Source organism: Macaca mulatta, chromosome X (assembly GCF_049350105.2).
Source record: "Macaca mulatta isolate MMU2019108-1 chromosome X, T2T-MMU8v2.0, whole genome shotgun sequence".
Taxonomy (NCBI): domain Eukaryota; kingdom Metazoa; phylum Chordata; class Mammalia; order Primates; family Cercopithecidae; genus Macaca; species Macaca mulatta.
The window spans coordinates 123,101,757-123,117,111 of NC_133426.1; the positions used below are offsets into that span (position 1 = coordinate 123,101,757).

The 15,355-nt window shown below is 37.2% G+C and overlaps 1 pseudogene; it reads left to right on the plus strand.

Moving 5' to 3' along the window:
- Positions 1–9,886: 9,886 nt before the first annotated feature.
- The window catches only part of LOC100429100 (sodium- and chloride-dependent neutral and basic amino acid transporter B(0+)-like), an 84,233-nt pseudogene continuing 78,764 nt past the window's right edge, over positions 9,887–15,355 (plus strand).

Consider the following 15,355-nt stretch of genomic DNA (forward strand, 5'->3'; position numbering starts at 1 on the left):
ACGCAAATAAACTGGAAAATCTAGAAGAAATGGATAATTTCCTGGACACTTTCACTCTTCCAAGACTAAACCAGGAAGAAGTTGAATCCCTGAATAGACCAATAGCAGGCTCTGAAATTGAGGCAATAATTAATAGCCTACCAACCAAAAAAAGTCCAGGACCAGATGGATTCACAGCTGAATTCTACCAGAGGTACAAGGAGGAGTTGGTACCATTCCTTCTGAAACTATTCCAATCAATAGAAAAAGAGGGAATCCTCCCTAACTCATTTTATGAGTCCAACATCATCCTGATACCAAAGCCTGGCAGAGACACAACAAAAAAAGAGAATTTTAGACCAATATCCCTGATGAACATCGATGCAAAAATCCTCAATAAAATACTGGCAAACCAGATTCAGCAACACATCAAAAAGCTTATCCACCATGATCAAGTGGGCTTCATCCCTGGGATGCAAGGCTGGTTCAACATTCGCAAATCAATAAACATAATCCAGCATATAAACAGAACCAAAGACAAGAACCACATGATTATCTCAATAGATGCAGAAAAGGCTTTTGACAAAATTCAACAGCCCTTCATGCTAAAAATGCTCAATAAATTCGGTATTGATGGAACGTACCTCAAAATAATAAGAGCTATTTATGACAAACCCACAGCCAATATCATACTGAATGGGCAAAAACTGGAAAAATTCCCTTTGAAAACTGGCACAAGACAGGGATGCCCTCTCTCACCACTCCTATTCAACATAGTGTTGGAAGTTCTGGCTAGGGCAATTAGGCAAGAGAAAGAAATCAAGGGTATTCAGTTAGGAAAAGAAGAAGTCAAACTGTTCCTGTTTGCAGATGACATGATTGTATATTTAGAAAACCCCATTGTCTCAGCCCAAAATCTCTTTAAGCTGATAAGCAACTTCAGCAAAGTCTCAGGATACAAAATTAATGTGCAAAAATCACAAGCATTCTTATACACCAGTAACAGACAAACAGAGAGCCAAATCAGGAATGAACTTCCATTCACAATTGCTTCAAAGAGAATAAAATACCTAGGAATCCAACTTACAAGGGATGTAAAGGACCTCTTCAAGGAGAACTACAAACCACTGCTCAGTGAAATAAAAGAGGACACAAACAAATGGAAGAACATACCATGCTCATGGATAGGAAGAATCAATATCGTGAAAATGGCCATACTGCCCAAGGTAATTTATAGATTCAATGCCATCCCCATCAAGCTACCAATGAGTTTCTTCACAGAATTGGAAAAAACTGCTTTAAAGTTCATATGGAACCAAAAAAGAGCCCGCATCTCCAAGACAATCCTAAGTCAAAAAACAAAGCTGGAGGCATCACGCTACCTGACTTCAAACTATATTACAAGGCTACAGTAACCAAAACAGCATGGTACTGGTACCAAAACAGAGATATAGACCAATGGAACAGAACAGAGTCCTCAGAAATAATACCACACATCTACAGCCATCTGATCTTTGACAAACCTGAGAGAAACAAGAAATGGGGAAAGGATTCCCTATTTAATAAATTGTGCTGGGAAAATTGGCTAGCCATAAGTAGAAAGCTGAAACTGGATCCTTTCCTTACTCCTTATACGAAAATTAATTCAAGATGGATTAGAGACTTAAATGTTAGACCTAATACCATAAAAATCCTAGAGGAAAACCTAGGTAGTACCATTCAGGACATAGGCATGGGCAAAGACTTCATGTCTAAAACACCAAAAGCAACGGCAGCAAAAGCCAAAATTGACAAATGGGATCTCATTAAACTAAAGAGCTTCTGCACAGCAAAAGAAACTACCATCAGAGTGAACAGGCAACCTACAGAATGGGAGAAAATTTTTGCAATCTGCTCATCTGACAAAGGGCTAATATCCAGAACCTACAAAGAACTCAAACAAATTTACAAGAAAAAAACAAACAACCCCATCAAAAAGTGGGCAAAGGATATGAACAGACATTTCTCAAAAGAAGACATTCATACAGCCAACAGACACATGAAAAAATGCTCATCATCACTGGCCATCAGAGAAATGCAAATCAAAACCACAATGAGATACCATCTCACACCAGTTAGAATGGCGATCATTAAAAAGTCAGGAAACAACAGGTGCTGGAGAGGATGTGGAGAAATAGGAACACTTTTACACTGTTGGTGGGATTGTAAACTAGCTCAACCATTATGGAAAACAGTATGGCGATTCCTCAAGGATCTAGAACTAGAAGTACCATATGACCCAGCCATCCCATTACTGGGTATATACCCAAAGGATTATAAATTATGCTGCTATAAAGACACATGCACACGTATGTTTATTGCAGCACTATTCACAATAGCAAAGACTTGGAATCAACCCAAATGTCCATCAGTGACAGACTGGATTAAGAAAATGTGGCACATATACACCATGGAATACTATGCAGCCATCAAAAAGGATGAGTTTGTGTCCTTTGTAGGGACATGGATGCAGCTGGAAACCATCATTCTTAGCAAACTATCACAAGAACAGAAAACCAAACACCGCATGTTCTCACTCATAGGTGGGAACTGAACAATGAGATCACTTGGACTCAGGAAGGGGAACATCACACACCGGGGCCTATCATGGGGAGGGGGGAGGGGGGAGGGATTGCATTGGGAGTTATTCCTGATGTAAATGACGAGTTGATGGGTGCAGCACACCAACATGGCACAAGTCTACATATGTAACAAACCTGCACGTTATGCACATGTACCCTACAACTTAAAGTATAATAATAATAAATAAATTAAAAAAAAAAAAAAGAAAAAAAAATCCTATTCAAATCTTGTCTCTATAATACAGCACAGAGGAATAATTTTAGTCTGAACTCTGGATGCAATGTAGAAAAGGATGGATACACTATGGCACTAACTCAAATGAATGGTAGTTTAAGTAGGGCAAAGGAACATAAAGACTGGAATATATGTATATTCAAATTACCCATCTGCACCATCTTAGGCATTTCTGCATGTTTATGACCCAGGAACATTTTAATGAGGTGCTCACTCTCAGTACTTGAGCTAATTTTCTTCTCCTAAAACACTATATTTGATGTGATTCTAAAAGAAAAATAAGAGAGGACTGAATATTTCATAAGTATATTTCAGAGGAAAAGCCCTCTCTTTATAAACCATCTCAATGGACATAGTTCTGTTATTGATAACATGTAAGACTAATACATGTACCCATAACTTTAATTAAAAAGAAATAATATAACTGAGATAGAAAAATGCATCCTCAAAATATCAGTTTTTATTGTTGACTTGTTCATGTGGAAAAAATTATAAAATTATAAAATGCTAGATAGTAAAAGGTAAAGATATAAGTAAAAGTAAACATGTAAATCACGTCAATTTTAAAAGTATTTTATATCTGAAAGTATACTTATAAATGTTAAGAGCAGTCAACACTCTAATCAAACCATTATATATCTGATTAAACATTTTAAATAGAATCAAGAATTAGAAAACCTTGGCCCATAATCCATAATATTGATCTCATCATATGGACAAATATGACTTAAGTAAACTGCAAGCTTGAATTTTTGTAACAACTATCAATTCACAGACAGTGGAAAAACTGTAAATAATAAATATACTAGAACATCAAAAAATCAAAGACTTTAGAACATGCATATGGTTAATGCATTTGTATGTTAAATTACAATGTACAGACTTTTAAGAATGTTTATGAACATATGGTGAATTATGACAAGCTTCCTTGAATGAAAGTTATATTTATTATATCTATGATTTTTAAATTTCTAATTACCATAGATAAAAAGTATTTTCCCATACGATCTCAGCTATATGTAAAAATGATACAGGCCTCAGTCTTCTCTTTTGTGAAATAAAAATATTTCCTCAATCTACTTTCATGTTGAAAATTGTATGATTTTTGTCAATGAATAACAAAGTAAGACAACAAAAGATAAAAAGACAGACAGAAGACCTAAAAGACAGACAGAAAACAATTAACAAACTGACAATTGTAACCCCTCACCTATCAATAGTTACTTTACCGTGGTGCCCTGCCCCAGTTGACACGAATATGTAATGCCACACTGCTCTGGCTGGTGGCACATGGGAGTGAACACAAATCCTTCCGTCACTGCCCTGAAATGCTGTGGCTGGCACCCCCATTCAGAGACTTGTGGCCAGCAGACTGGGAACACATTGGCCCCTCCAGTGCAGCACATTCCTAACCTTAAGGGGCCAGGTGACAAAGTTGGGGGCACAATACCAGCACCCCCAGAGTTAGAGCATGCAGGCCAGAAGTGGTTAGTTGAATCTTTGCCCTCTAAAATCTTCTGGATATGATGCCAGTCAACTGATCCCAATTTATACACAATTAAACCTTCAAATGCACCAGAGAAGATAAAAGCATAAATCCTCATCCAAAGAACAGCAGCTTCAAAGACTAAAGGAACATCAGCCCACACAGATCAGAAAGAACCAGTGAAAAAACTGGCAACACAAAAAGCCAAAATGCCTTATTACCTTCAAATGACTGCACTAGATCCTCAGCAATGGTTCCTACCCAAGCTAAAATGACTGAAATCGCAGACATAGAATTCCAAATAGGGATAGAAATGAAGATCATCAAGATTCAGAAAAGAATTGAAATCCATTCTAGAGAATCTAAGGAATACAAAAAATATAGATGAGCTGAAAGATAAAATAACCATTTTAAAACAAAACCAAACTGATCTGGTAGAGTTGAAAAACTCACTTCAAAAGTTTTATAATACAATCTCAAATATTAATAGCAGAATTGAACAAGCTGAGGAAAGAATCTCAAAGCTTGAAGACAACTTCTCTAAAATGACTCAGTCCAACAAAAACAAAGAAGAAAAATATAAAAAGAATGAACAAAACCTCTAAGAAATATGGAGTTATGTAAAAAGATGAAATCTATGACTCATTGGCATCCTTGAAAAAGAGGGAGAGAAAGCAAGCAACATGGAAAACATATTTAAGGATATCATCCATGAAAATTTCTCCAACCTCCCTAGAGAGGCCAACATTCGAATTTAGGAAATAAAGAGAAACCATGTGAGATACTATACAGAATTATCATCCCCAAGACACATAGTCATCAGATTCAATAAGGATGACATGAAAGAAAAAAAATGCTAAAGGTAGATAGAAGAGAGAAGCCGATCACCTAAAAAGGGAACCCCATAGGGCTAACAGTGGATCTTAAAGAAGAAACCATACAAACCACAAGACATTTGAGCCCTATATTGAGAATTCTTAAAGAAAATGTATTCCAACCAAGAATTTCATATCTAGCCAAACTAAGTTTCACAAGGGAAGCAGAAATAAGTTTTTTTTTTTTCTTTAGACAAGCAAATGCTAAGGGAATTCATTACTACCAGATTTGCCTTACAAGAGACCCTTACCCGGTCACACACCGGGGCCCATCATGGGGAGGGGGGAGGGGGGAGGGGGGAGGGATTGCACTGGGAGTTATACCTGATGTAAATGACTAGTTGATGGGTGCTGACGAGTTGATGGGTGCAGCACACCAATATGGCACAAGTATACATATGTAACAAACCTGCACGTTATGTACATGTACCCTAGAAATTAAAGTATAATAATAATTTTTTTGGCCGGGCGCGGTGGCTCAAGCCTGTAATCCCAGCACTTTGGGAGGCCGAGATGGGCGGATCACGAGGTCAGGAGATCGAGACCATCCTGGCTAACACCGTGAAACCCCGTCTCTAATAAAAATACAAAAAACTAGCCGGGCGAGGTGGCGGGTGCCTGTAGTCCCAGCTACTCGGGAGGCTGAGGCAGGAGAATGGCCTAAACCCGGGAGGCGGAGTTTGCAGTGAGCTGAGATCCGGCCACTGCACTCCAGCCCGGGCTACAGAGCAAGACTCCGTCTCAAAAAAAAATAAATAAATAAATAAAATAATAATTTTTTTTAAAAAAAAAAGGTGGGGAAAAAAAAAAAAGAGACCCTTACCAGAGTGTTAAATATGGAAAGGAAAGACCATCACCGGCCATCAGAAAAACACACCTTAAGAGCATAGACCATTGACACTTAAAAAGAAACTACACAATCAGCTCTGCATAATAACCAACTGACAACATAATGACAGAGTTAAGTCTGCGTATATGAATATTAGGTTGGTGCAAAAGTAATTGCGCTTTCAGACAATGAATTTTAAATTCTTATAACTAGTCTTAAACATATCTTTATTAATCAAAGTATGAACCATTACAATCAACACATTTTTGCTAACTACAAATAAGTGTGTTTATTCCTGTAGCATAAAAATCTGTGCTTAGGGATTCAATGAACTCTTGGAAAGCATTTTCTGCATCTTGCTGGTTGTGGAAGCATGTTCCTTGCAAAAAGTTGTTGAGATCCTTGAAGAATTGGTGGTTGTTCATTGGCAAGGGGTCAGGTGAATATGGCGGATGAGACAAAACTTCGTAGCCCAATTTGTTCAACTTTTGAAGCATCAGTTGTGCAACGTGCAGTCAGGCATTCTTGGGGAGAAGGATTGGGCCCTTTCTGTTGCCCAATGCCAGCTGCAGGCATTGCAGTTTTTGGTGCATCTCATTAATTTTCTGGCTGTATGTCTCAGATGTAAATTAATGAGATGCACCAAGAATGCCTGACTGCACATTGCACAACTGATGCTTCAAAAGTTGAACAAATTGGGCTATGAAGTTTTGTAATTTGCTGGGATTCAGAAAACTGTAGTGGATCAGACCAGCAGCAGACCACAGAATGTTAACTATGACCTTTTGTTGTGCAAGTTTGGCTTTGGGAAGTGCTTTGGAACTTCTTCTAGGTTCAATCACTGAGCTGATCATCACCAGTTGTCATATAAAATCCACTTTTCATCACACATCACAATCTAATCAAGAAATGGTTAATTTTGCATAACAAAAGAGAAGACGACACTTCAAAATGATGATTTTTCTTTTTTTTGGTCAGCTCATGAGGCACTCACTTATCGAGATTTTTCACCTTTCAAATTTGCTTCAAATGGTGAATAACCATAGAGTGGTAGACATTGAGTTTTTTGGCAACTTCTCATGTCGTTGTAAGAAGACAAATTGTTCTCAGTTGGTCGTTGTCAACTTCTGATGGCCGGCCACTACACTCCTTATCTTCAAGGCTTTCTTCTCCTTTGCAAAACTTCTTGAACCACCACTACACTGCAGGTTTGTTAGCAGTTCCTGGGCCAAATGCGTTGTTGATGTTGTGAGTTGTCTCCACTGCTTTATGACCCATTTTCAACTCGAATAAGAAAATCACTCAGATTTACTTTTTGTCTAACATCATTTCCACAGTCAAAAGTAAACATAAAATAAACAGCAAGTAATAAATCATTAGCCAAAAAAAGTGATAAATGCCCATTAAAATGATATATAATGTAACTACCTTTAAGAATATATTCCAATATCAAACAGCAAATTTCAACAATGCAAACTGCAATTATTTTTGCACTAAGGTCTGTGGGATTCATAATCCAAAAATTGTGGATAAAAAACAATACATACCATAGCAACACAGTACTGAAGTATGTTTGTGCGGTGGCTGGTAACATTCTTTAGTTTTCATGTTTAGCACTCCCTTAAGGATCTCTTATAAGACAGGTGTGGTGATAATGAATCATTTGAACTTTGCTTGCCTTAAAAAAAATTTATTTCTCTTTTGCTTTTAAGTATAGTTTGGCTGGATATGAAATGATGGGTTGAAATTTATTTTCCTTAAATGTGTTGAATATAGGCCCCCAATGTCTTCTGGCTTTTATTGTTTCTGATGAAAGGTTCACTGTTAGCCTGATGGGGCTCTCTGTAGGTGACCTGCCCCTTCTTTCTAGCTGTTTTTAATATTTGTTCTTCATGTAGACCTTGAACAGTCTAACTATGTGTCTTGGGATGGTTTTCTTGTATAGTATCTCACAGGAATTCTCTGAATTCTTGAATTTAAATGTCAACCTCTCTAGTGGAGTTGAGGAACATTTCCTGGACAATATTCTCTATGTGTTTTCTAAGTTGCCTGCTATTTCAGGGACACTAATCAGTCATAGGTTTGGTCTCCTTACATAATCCCATTGTTCTCAGAACTTTTGTTCACTTTTTAATATTCCTTTTTTAAAAATTTGATTTGACTGAGTTGTTTAGGAAAACTAAACAACTAGTCTTCAAACTCTGAGATTCTGTCCTTGGCTTGGTCTATTCTGCTGTTAATACTTCTGATTGTATTAGGAAATTCTTGTAGTGAGTATTTGAGCTTTGTTAGATCAGTTTGATTTTTTTAAATAGATATTTAATCTTTTAGCCTTTGACTCATTTTAGTGGATTTCTTAGATTCCTTGGATCGGGTTTCTCCTTTCTACTGAATCTCAGTGATCTTTGTTTCCATCCAGATTCTGAATTATAAATCTGCTGTTTCCGCCATTTCAGTCTGGTTAAGAACCATTGCTGGAGAGCTCCTGTAGTCATTTGAAAGAAAAAAAAAATCACTTTGACTTTTAGAGTTGCCTAAGATCTTGCACTCATTCTTTTTCATCTGTGTGGCCTAATTTTTTTTTTTTTAAATTGTAGTGTAACTTGAGTATAGTCAGTTGGCTTTATTTCTGCATGTTTTCAGAGAGCTGAGGAATTGTTCGGGGTCTTTATTTATGGCTTAATTTTTGCTTTTGGTTTCATAGTGTTCTATTAGCAAAGTGTGTTTTATGACGTTTGGGCTGTGATGCAGTAGATGGCGCTTAAATGTAGTGGCCAGTAAATTGGCTCTTACTCAGCTGCTGGCTCCTCTGTATTTGCTTGTATTTGCAACCATATTCCATCCTAAAGTCCTGAGAGTGTGGGCTCCTCTCTCACTAGAGTGCTGACCACAGATTTCAGCTTGGTACTGTTAGGCTGTGCACCACAGCCCTGGGGCTAGCTCAGGCTTTTTGTTCTTTCCCCAGCTTGGAGGCAGCAGGAGCAAGGACCTTGGCAGTGGCAGTGGCAGTGGCAGTGGCAAAGGGCAGAGGACCTTTCACTTGTCTCTGGGGGTTCCACCACAGAGAAACACAGAGTCACTGAAAATTGGAATAATCAGCCAAAGGTGTGTCAGTTCTGTTGTTGGCCCAAGCTGGGGGCCCTGCCTAGTAAAGAGCAGGGGCTTGAGGGGCTCATAGAAGACAGTCTGGTCCCTTTTCAGGGTGGTTCTAGCATGCTGGAGGTGCAAGTAAAGCACTCAGGCCTTTTGTTCCTTCTCTAACCTGATGTCAGCAAGAGCAGGTACTACTGCAGTGGCAGTGGTAGAGGGGCTGAGAGTTGTCTCTGAGAATTCCACCCCAGAGAGACATAAAGTTGCTGCCAATGGGAATGTTTAGCCTGGGGTGCGATGGCTGCATTAAGGCCCACCTAGGGGACCCGCCTTGTGAAGAGCAGCATACCGAGGGCTCACGGGGAAAGTATACCAGTCTCCTCTCCATATGAGGGCTGCAGTGTACTGGAGATGTGAGGAAAGAAATCAAGGTCTTTGTTCATTCCGAGCCTGGGGAAGCAAGGGCAGGTATCACTGCTGAAGCAATGGCAGAGTGCCTGTCAGTGTTCTCTTGAAATTCCACCTCAGAAAATCACAAAGCCACCACCCACTGAAGTGATAGGGTGGGGGTAGGGTGGCTGTACTGTGGACCCCAGTCAGGAAGCCCTATCCAGTAGGGAGTAGTAGGGCAAAGAAGCATGTAGAAAACAGCGCAGTTGCTTTTCCGTATGACAGTTCTGGTGTCCTGGAGGCTTCTAGCTGGTCTTGGGCTCTACATTCCCTCCTCTCCAGCTGGAGGGCCATGGGGTGGAGGCCATGGTAGTGGCAATCATGGCAGGTCTTTTGGTCACACCTGGAAGCTCCGTCCCAGATAAATGGATAAAGGCAACTGGCTGGAGTGCTCAGGTAGGAGTAGAGTGGCTGTGCTGAGATCCTAGGCCAGTGGGCTTTGTTTGGCATGGTGCAGTGTAGGTGAGGCCTACAGTTTGCTCCTCAGCATCGTGGATGTGGCCTCTATTATTGGGGGCATAAGAAAATGTTTCCTCCCTTGTTTGCACAGTTATAGCAGCTAACATCAGTATGCTCAGGGATCCAAGGTTCTTGGGGCTCCATGTGAGCCCGAGTGGTAGCTCTTCTAGACTTTACACACCTTTCTCTGTCTGTCTGGAGGCCCTGTGGGAGGTGAGATTGGGGGGAATCTCCTGTGCCCAGGGTTGTAAAGGTTCATAGCATTATTGTGGGTCCCTGGGGGCTCTTGCTCACTTACATCTTCAATGAAGTGGGGAGCCTCTCCTGGCTCCATGCTACTACTGGGTAGGCAGTTGTCCTGCTTCACTCCTTTCTACTTTCCTTGGGTCACATTGTTTCTTTGATGAATCCCAACATATTCTCTTTGGTGATCCAGTTGAAGAGCTAGTGTTCACTGGCCACTCTATCTCCTCTTCATGAGAGCAGTGCCCATTAGCTGCTTCCAGTTAGCCATCTTGGCACCTCCCAATGTAATAGGCTTGTTTACACCAACATCACCACAAACACATAAGTAGTGTGTTGTGCTATGATGTTAGGACAGCTACAATGTCACAAGAAGTTTTCAGCTCCATTATTATCTCATAGGACTCATATATGAGGTCCACCATTAATTGTACCATTATTATGTGTCCCATGGCTCTATAGGCTGCCTACAAGAAACCCATCCATGTTTAAGAATATACATAGGCAAAAATGAAGGTATAGGAAAGAATATTCTATGTAAATAATAACCAAAAGAAAGCAGGCATGGCTATACTTATATTAGACAAAATAGGCTCTAAGTCAAAAACTGTCATGAGAGACAAGGAAAGTCATTGTATACTGGTAAAAGGGTAAATTTATTCGGAAGACATAACAATTACAAATATATACATACACAATATCAGAGTATATAAATATACAAAGCAAACATAGATCTGAAGGGAGAATAGAAAGCAATACAATAATGGTAGGAGACTTCAGTACTCTAGTTCTAATAATGAATACAATATCGAAACAGAAAATCAATCAAAGAACAGCAGACTTGAATAACACTATAAACCAAATGGACCTAATAGACATACATGAAACGTTTCACCCAGCAGCAGCAAAATACACATTCTTCTCAAGCACACAATGAACATTCTCCAGGGTAGACACATGTTAGGTCACTAAACAAGTTTTAACAAACTTAAGATTGAAATCATTCCAAGTATCTTTTCTGACCACAATGGAATGAAACTAGAAATAAATAACAGAAGGAAAACTGGAAGATTCCCAAATATCTGGAAATTAAACAGCACACTCTTGAACAACAAATGGGTCAAACAAATCAAAAAAGAAATTAGAAAATAAGACAAACAAAAATGAAAACAAATTATACCAAAATCTATGGAATGTATAAAAGCAGTGCTAAGAATGAAGTTTATAATAGTAAATGCCTACATTAAAAAAGAACAAAGATCTTAAATTAACAACCTAAGTTTATACCTCAATAAACCAGAAAAAGGCCAAATCAAGTCCAAATTTAGCAGAAGGAAGAAAATAACAAAAATTAGGGCAGAAATAAATAAAATAGAGGCTTGAAAAACAAGTGTAAAAAGCAATGAAACCAAGATGTGGTTTGTTCTTTATGTTTTTAACTGACAAATAAAAATTTTGTATCTTTATTGCATACAACATGAGGTTTTGTAAACGTATTAATATATATTGTGAAATAAGTGATGCTATTTAACATAAGCATATACTTATGTTATATATACTTATATTACTTTGGTGAGAAAACTTACCTACTCTCTTAGCAATTTTCAACTATACAATAAATTAGTAACCATGATGTATAATAGATTTATTGAACTTATTCTTCCTAAGTGAAATTTTGTGTCCTTTGACTAACATCTCTTCAATCTTCCAACTCCCTAGCTGCTGGAAACCATCATTTTGCTCTCCGTTTCTATGAGTTTAATTTTTTTAGGTTTCACATGTCAGTGAGATCATTTGGTATTTTAATTTCTGTACCTGGTTAATATCACTTAACATAATGTCTTGAGGTTCGTTCACATTTTCACAAAGGACAGGATTTTCTCATTTTGGAAAGCTCAGTAGTAATTCATTGCGTATATATACCACATTTTTTCATATCCATTCATTTATTGATGAAGGCTTAGGTTTATTCTATATCTTTGCTTGTGTGAATAATGCTGCAATAAACACGAGAGTGCAAATATCTCTCTGATGCATTGATTTTATATCCTGTAGATATATATGCCATAGTGGGATTACTGGATCATATGATACCTCTATTTTTAAAATTTTTAGAAAGCTCCATACTGTTTCCATAATGACTGTACTAATTTACATTGTCATCAAAATGTACAAGGATTCCTTTTTTCCACATCCTCCATAACACTTGTTAACATTAATCTGTTTGATAATAGACTTCTAACATGTGAGATAGTGTCTTGTAGTTTTAATTTCCATTTCCCCAATAATTAGGAATGTTGAGTATTTTTTCATATATTTGTTGGCCATATATTTGTATGCCTTTTGTTGGGAAATGTCTATTCAGGTTCTTTACCCATTTTTCAATCAGGTTATTTGTTTTCTTGCTATTGAGTATATTATATATTTTGGATATTAACTTCTTATCAGATAAATGGGTTTAAAATGTATTCTCCCATTCTGTAGTCTGTCTCTTCACTCTGTTGATTGCTTCCTTTGCTGTTGAGAAGTTTATTTTTATATTTGTTTTTTTCTTTTGAGACAGAGTCTCACTCTTTTGCCCAGGCTGGGGTGCAGTGGCACGATCTTGACTCACTCCAACCTTTGCCTCCCAGGTTCCAGCAATTCTCCTGCCTCAGCCTTACAAGTAGCTTGGATTACAGGCATGCACCATCATGCCTGGTGAATTTTTGTACTATTAGTTGAGATGAAGTTTTACCATGTTGGCCAGGCTGGTCTTGAACTCCTGATCTCAGGTGATCCACCTGTATCGGCCTCCCAAAGTGCTGGGATTACAGGTGTGAGCTACAGCGCCGGGTCGAGAGGTGTTTTAGTTTAATGTCATTTCATTGTCAAATTTTGCTTTTGTTACTTGTGCTTTTGAGGTAATATCCAAAACATCCTTGCCCAGATAAATGTTGTAGAGTTTCCCCCTATGTTTTCTTCTAGTAGTTTTATAGTTTCAGGCCTATCATTTTAGTTTTTCATCGATTCTTTGTTGATTTCTGTCAGTGGTGTGAGATAAGTGTCTAATTTTTTCTGCTTATGGATATCCAGCACCAATTTTTGGAGAGCCTGCCCTTTCCCCAGCACCAATTTTTGAAGAGCCTACCCTTTCCCTAATGTGTGTTTTTGGCACTGTTGTTAAAAATTAATTCCCTGTAGATGCATGAATTTGTTTCTGGGTTCTCCATTCTCTTCCATTGGTCTGTGTGTCTATTTTTATGCCAGTACCATGTTGTGTTAATTGTAGTAAATTTTGAAATCAAGTAGTGTAATGCCTCTAGCTTTGTTCTTTTTGCTCAAGATTCTTTTTGACTATTTGGGAGCTTTTGAGGTTGCATACAAATTTCAGAACTTTTTTTTATTTAAAAAAAATGCCAGTGGAGTTTTCCCAGCAGTTGTATTGAATCTGTAGATTTTTTTGGGTTGTATGTATATTTTACCAATATTATTTATTCCAATTCATGAATATGAGACATTTCTTGTTTTCTTTATTTTTGTCTTCAACTTATTTCATCAATATTTTATAGATTTCAGGGTACAGATCTTTCATTTCCTGGGTTAAATTTATTTCTTAGTATTTTATTATTTGTAGTTATTGTGAAGGGAAATGCTTTCCCAACTTCTTTATTGAATAGTTCATTTTTAGTGTATAGAAACACTACAAATTTTGTATACTTATTTTGTATCCTTCAACTTTATTGAATCTTTTATTAGTTCAAATCCTTTTTGTTAGAGTCTTTAGAGATTTCTGTATATAACATCATGTCATCTGTAAACGAAGAAAAACTTACTTCTTCTTTCTGATTTGGATGCTTTTCATTCTTTTATCTTGTTTTATTGCCCTGGCTAGGACTTCCAGTACTGTGTTAAAGGTAAGTAGTAAGAGGGAGCATCTTTGCCTTGTATCTGATCTTGGAGTTAACGTTACACCATTACACCATTACACCATTGAATATGATGCTATCTATGGGTTTGTCATATATGGCCTTTATACTGTTGAGGTACATTTCTGTTATTTCTTGAGAAAGAATGCAGAATTTTATTAAATGACTTTTCTGCTTCTATTGAGATGATCTTAGTTTTTTCTCCCATTTTGTTAATGTGATGTATCACATTTATTTATTTGTGTATGTTGAATCATTCTTGCATCGTAGTGGTAAATCTCACTTGACTATGATGAATGATCTTTTTAATGTGCTGTTGAATTTGCTTTGCTACTATTTGTATCTATATTTATCGGGGATATCTGCCTGTAATACTTTTTTCTTAGACTGCCCTGATCTGGCTTGTGTATCGGGGTAATGCTGGCCTCATTAAATGAGTTTGGGAGTATTCATCTATTTTACATTGAAAGAATTTGTGAAGAATTGCTATTAGTTGTTCATTAAATGTTTGTAGAATTCTGCAGTGAAGCCATTAGCTCCTGGGCTTTTCTTTGATGGGAGATATTTTGTTAATCAATTTCCTAATTAATTACTGGTCTGTTTAGATTTTGTATTTCTTCATGATTCAATTTTGGTAGGTTTTATGTCCAGAAATTAATCCATTTATTCTAAACTATCTGGTTTGTTGACACACATTTTTTTTCAGTGGCCACTTATGATATTTTGGATTTCTGTGGTATCAGTTGCAATGTTACCTGTTTCATTTCTGATTTTATTTATCTGAGTCTTGTTTTTGTTTTCTTAATCTAGCTATGGGCTTATCAATGTTGTTTATCTTTTCAAAAACTAACATAGTTTCTTTGATATTTTCTATTGTTTATTTAGTTTCTAGTTTATTTCTGTAAATTATTATTTTTCTTTCTTTTTACTAACTTCAGGCTTCATGTGATTTTTTTTCTAGTTCTTTTAGGTGCAAGTTTAGATTATTTATTTGAGATCTTTATTCATTTTGATGTATGTGGTTAGTGCAATATACATCTATTTTAGAACTCCTTTTGTGGCTTCTAATAAGTTTTGGTATATTGTATATCCCTTTGTGTTTTTCATATGTTTAGATTTCTTTTTCAAATTCTTCTTTGATTAATTATTAACGAGTATTTTCAGGGACAGAGACTGCTAT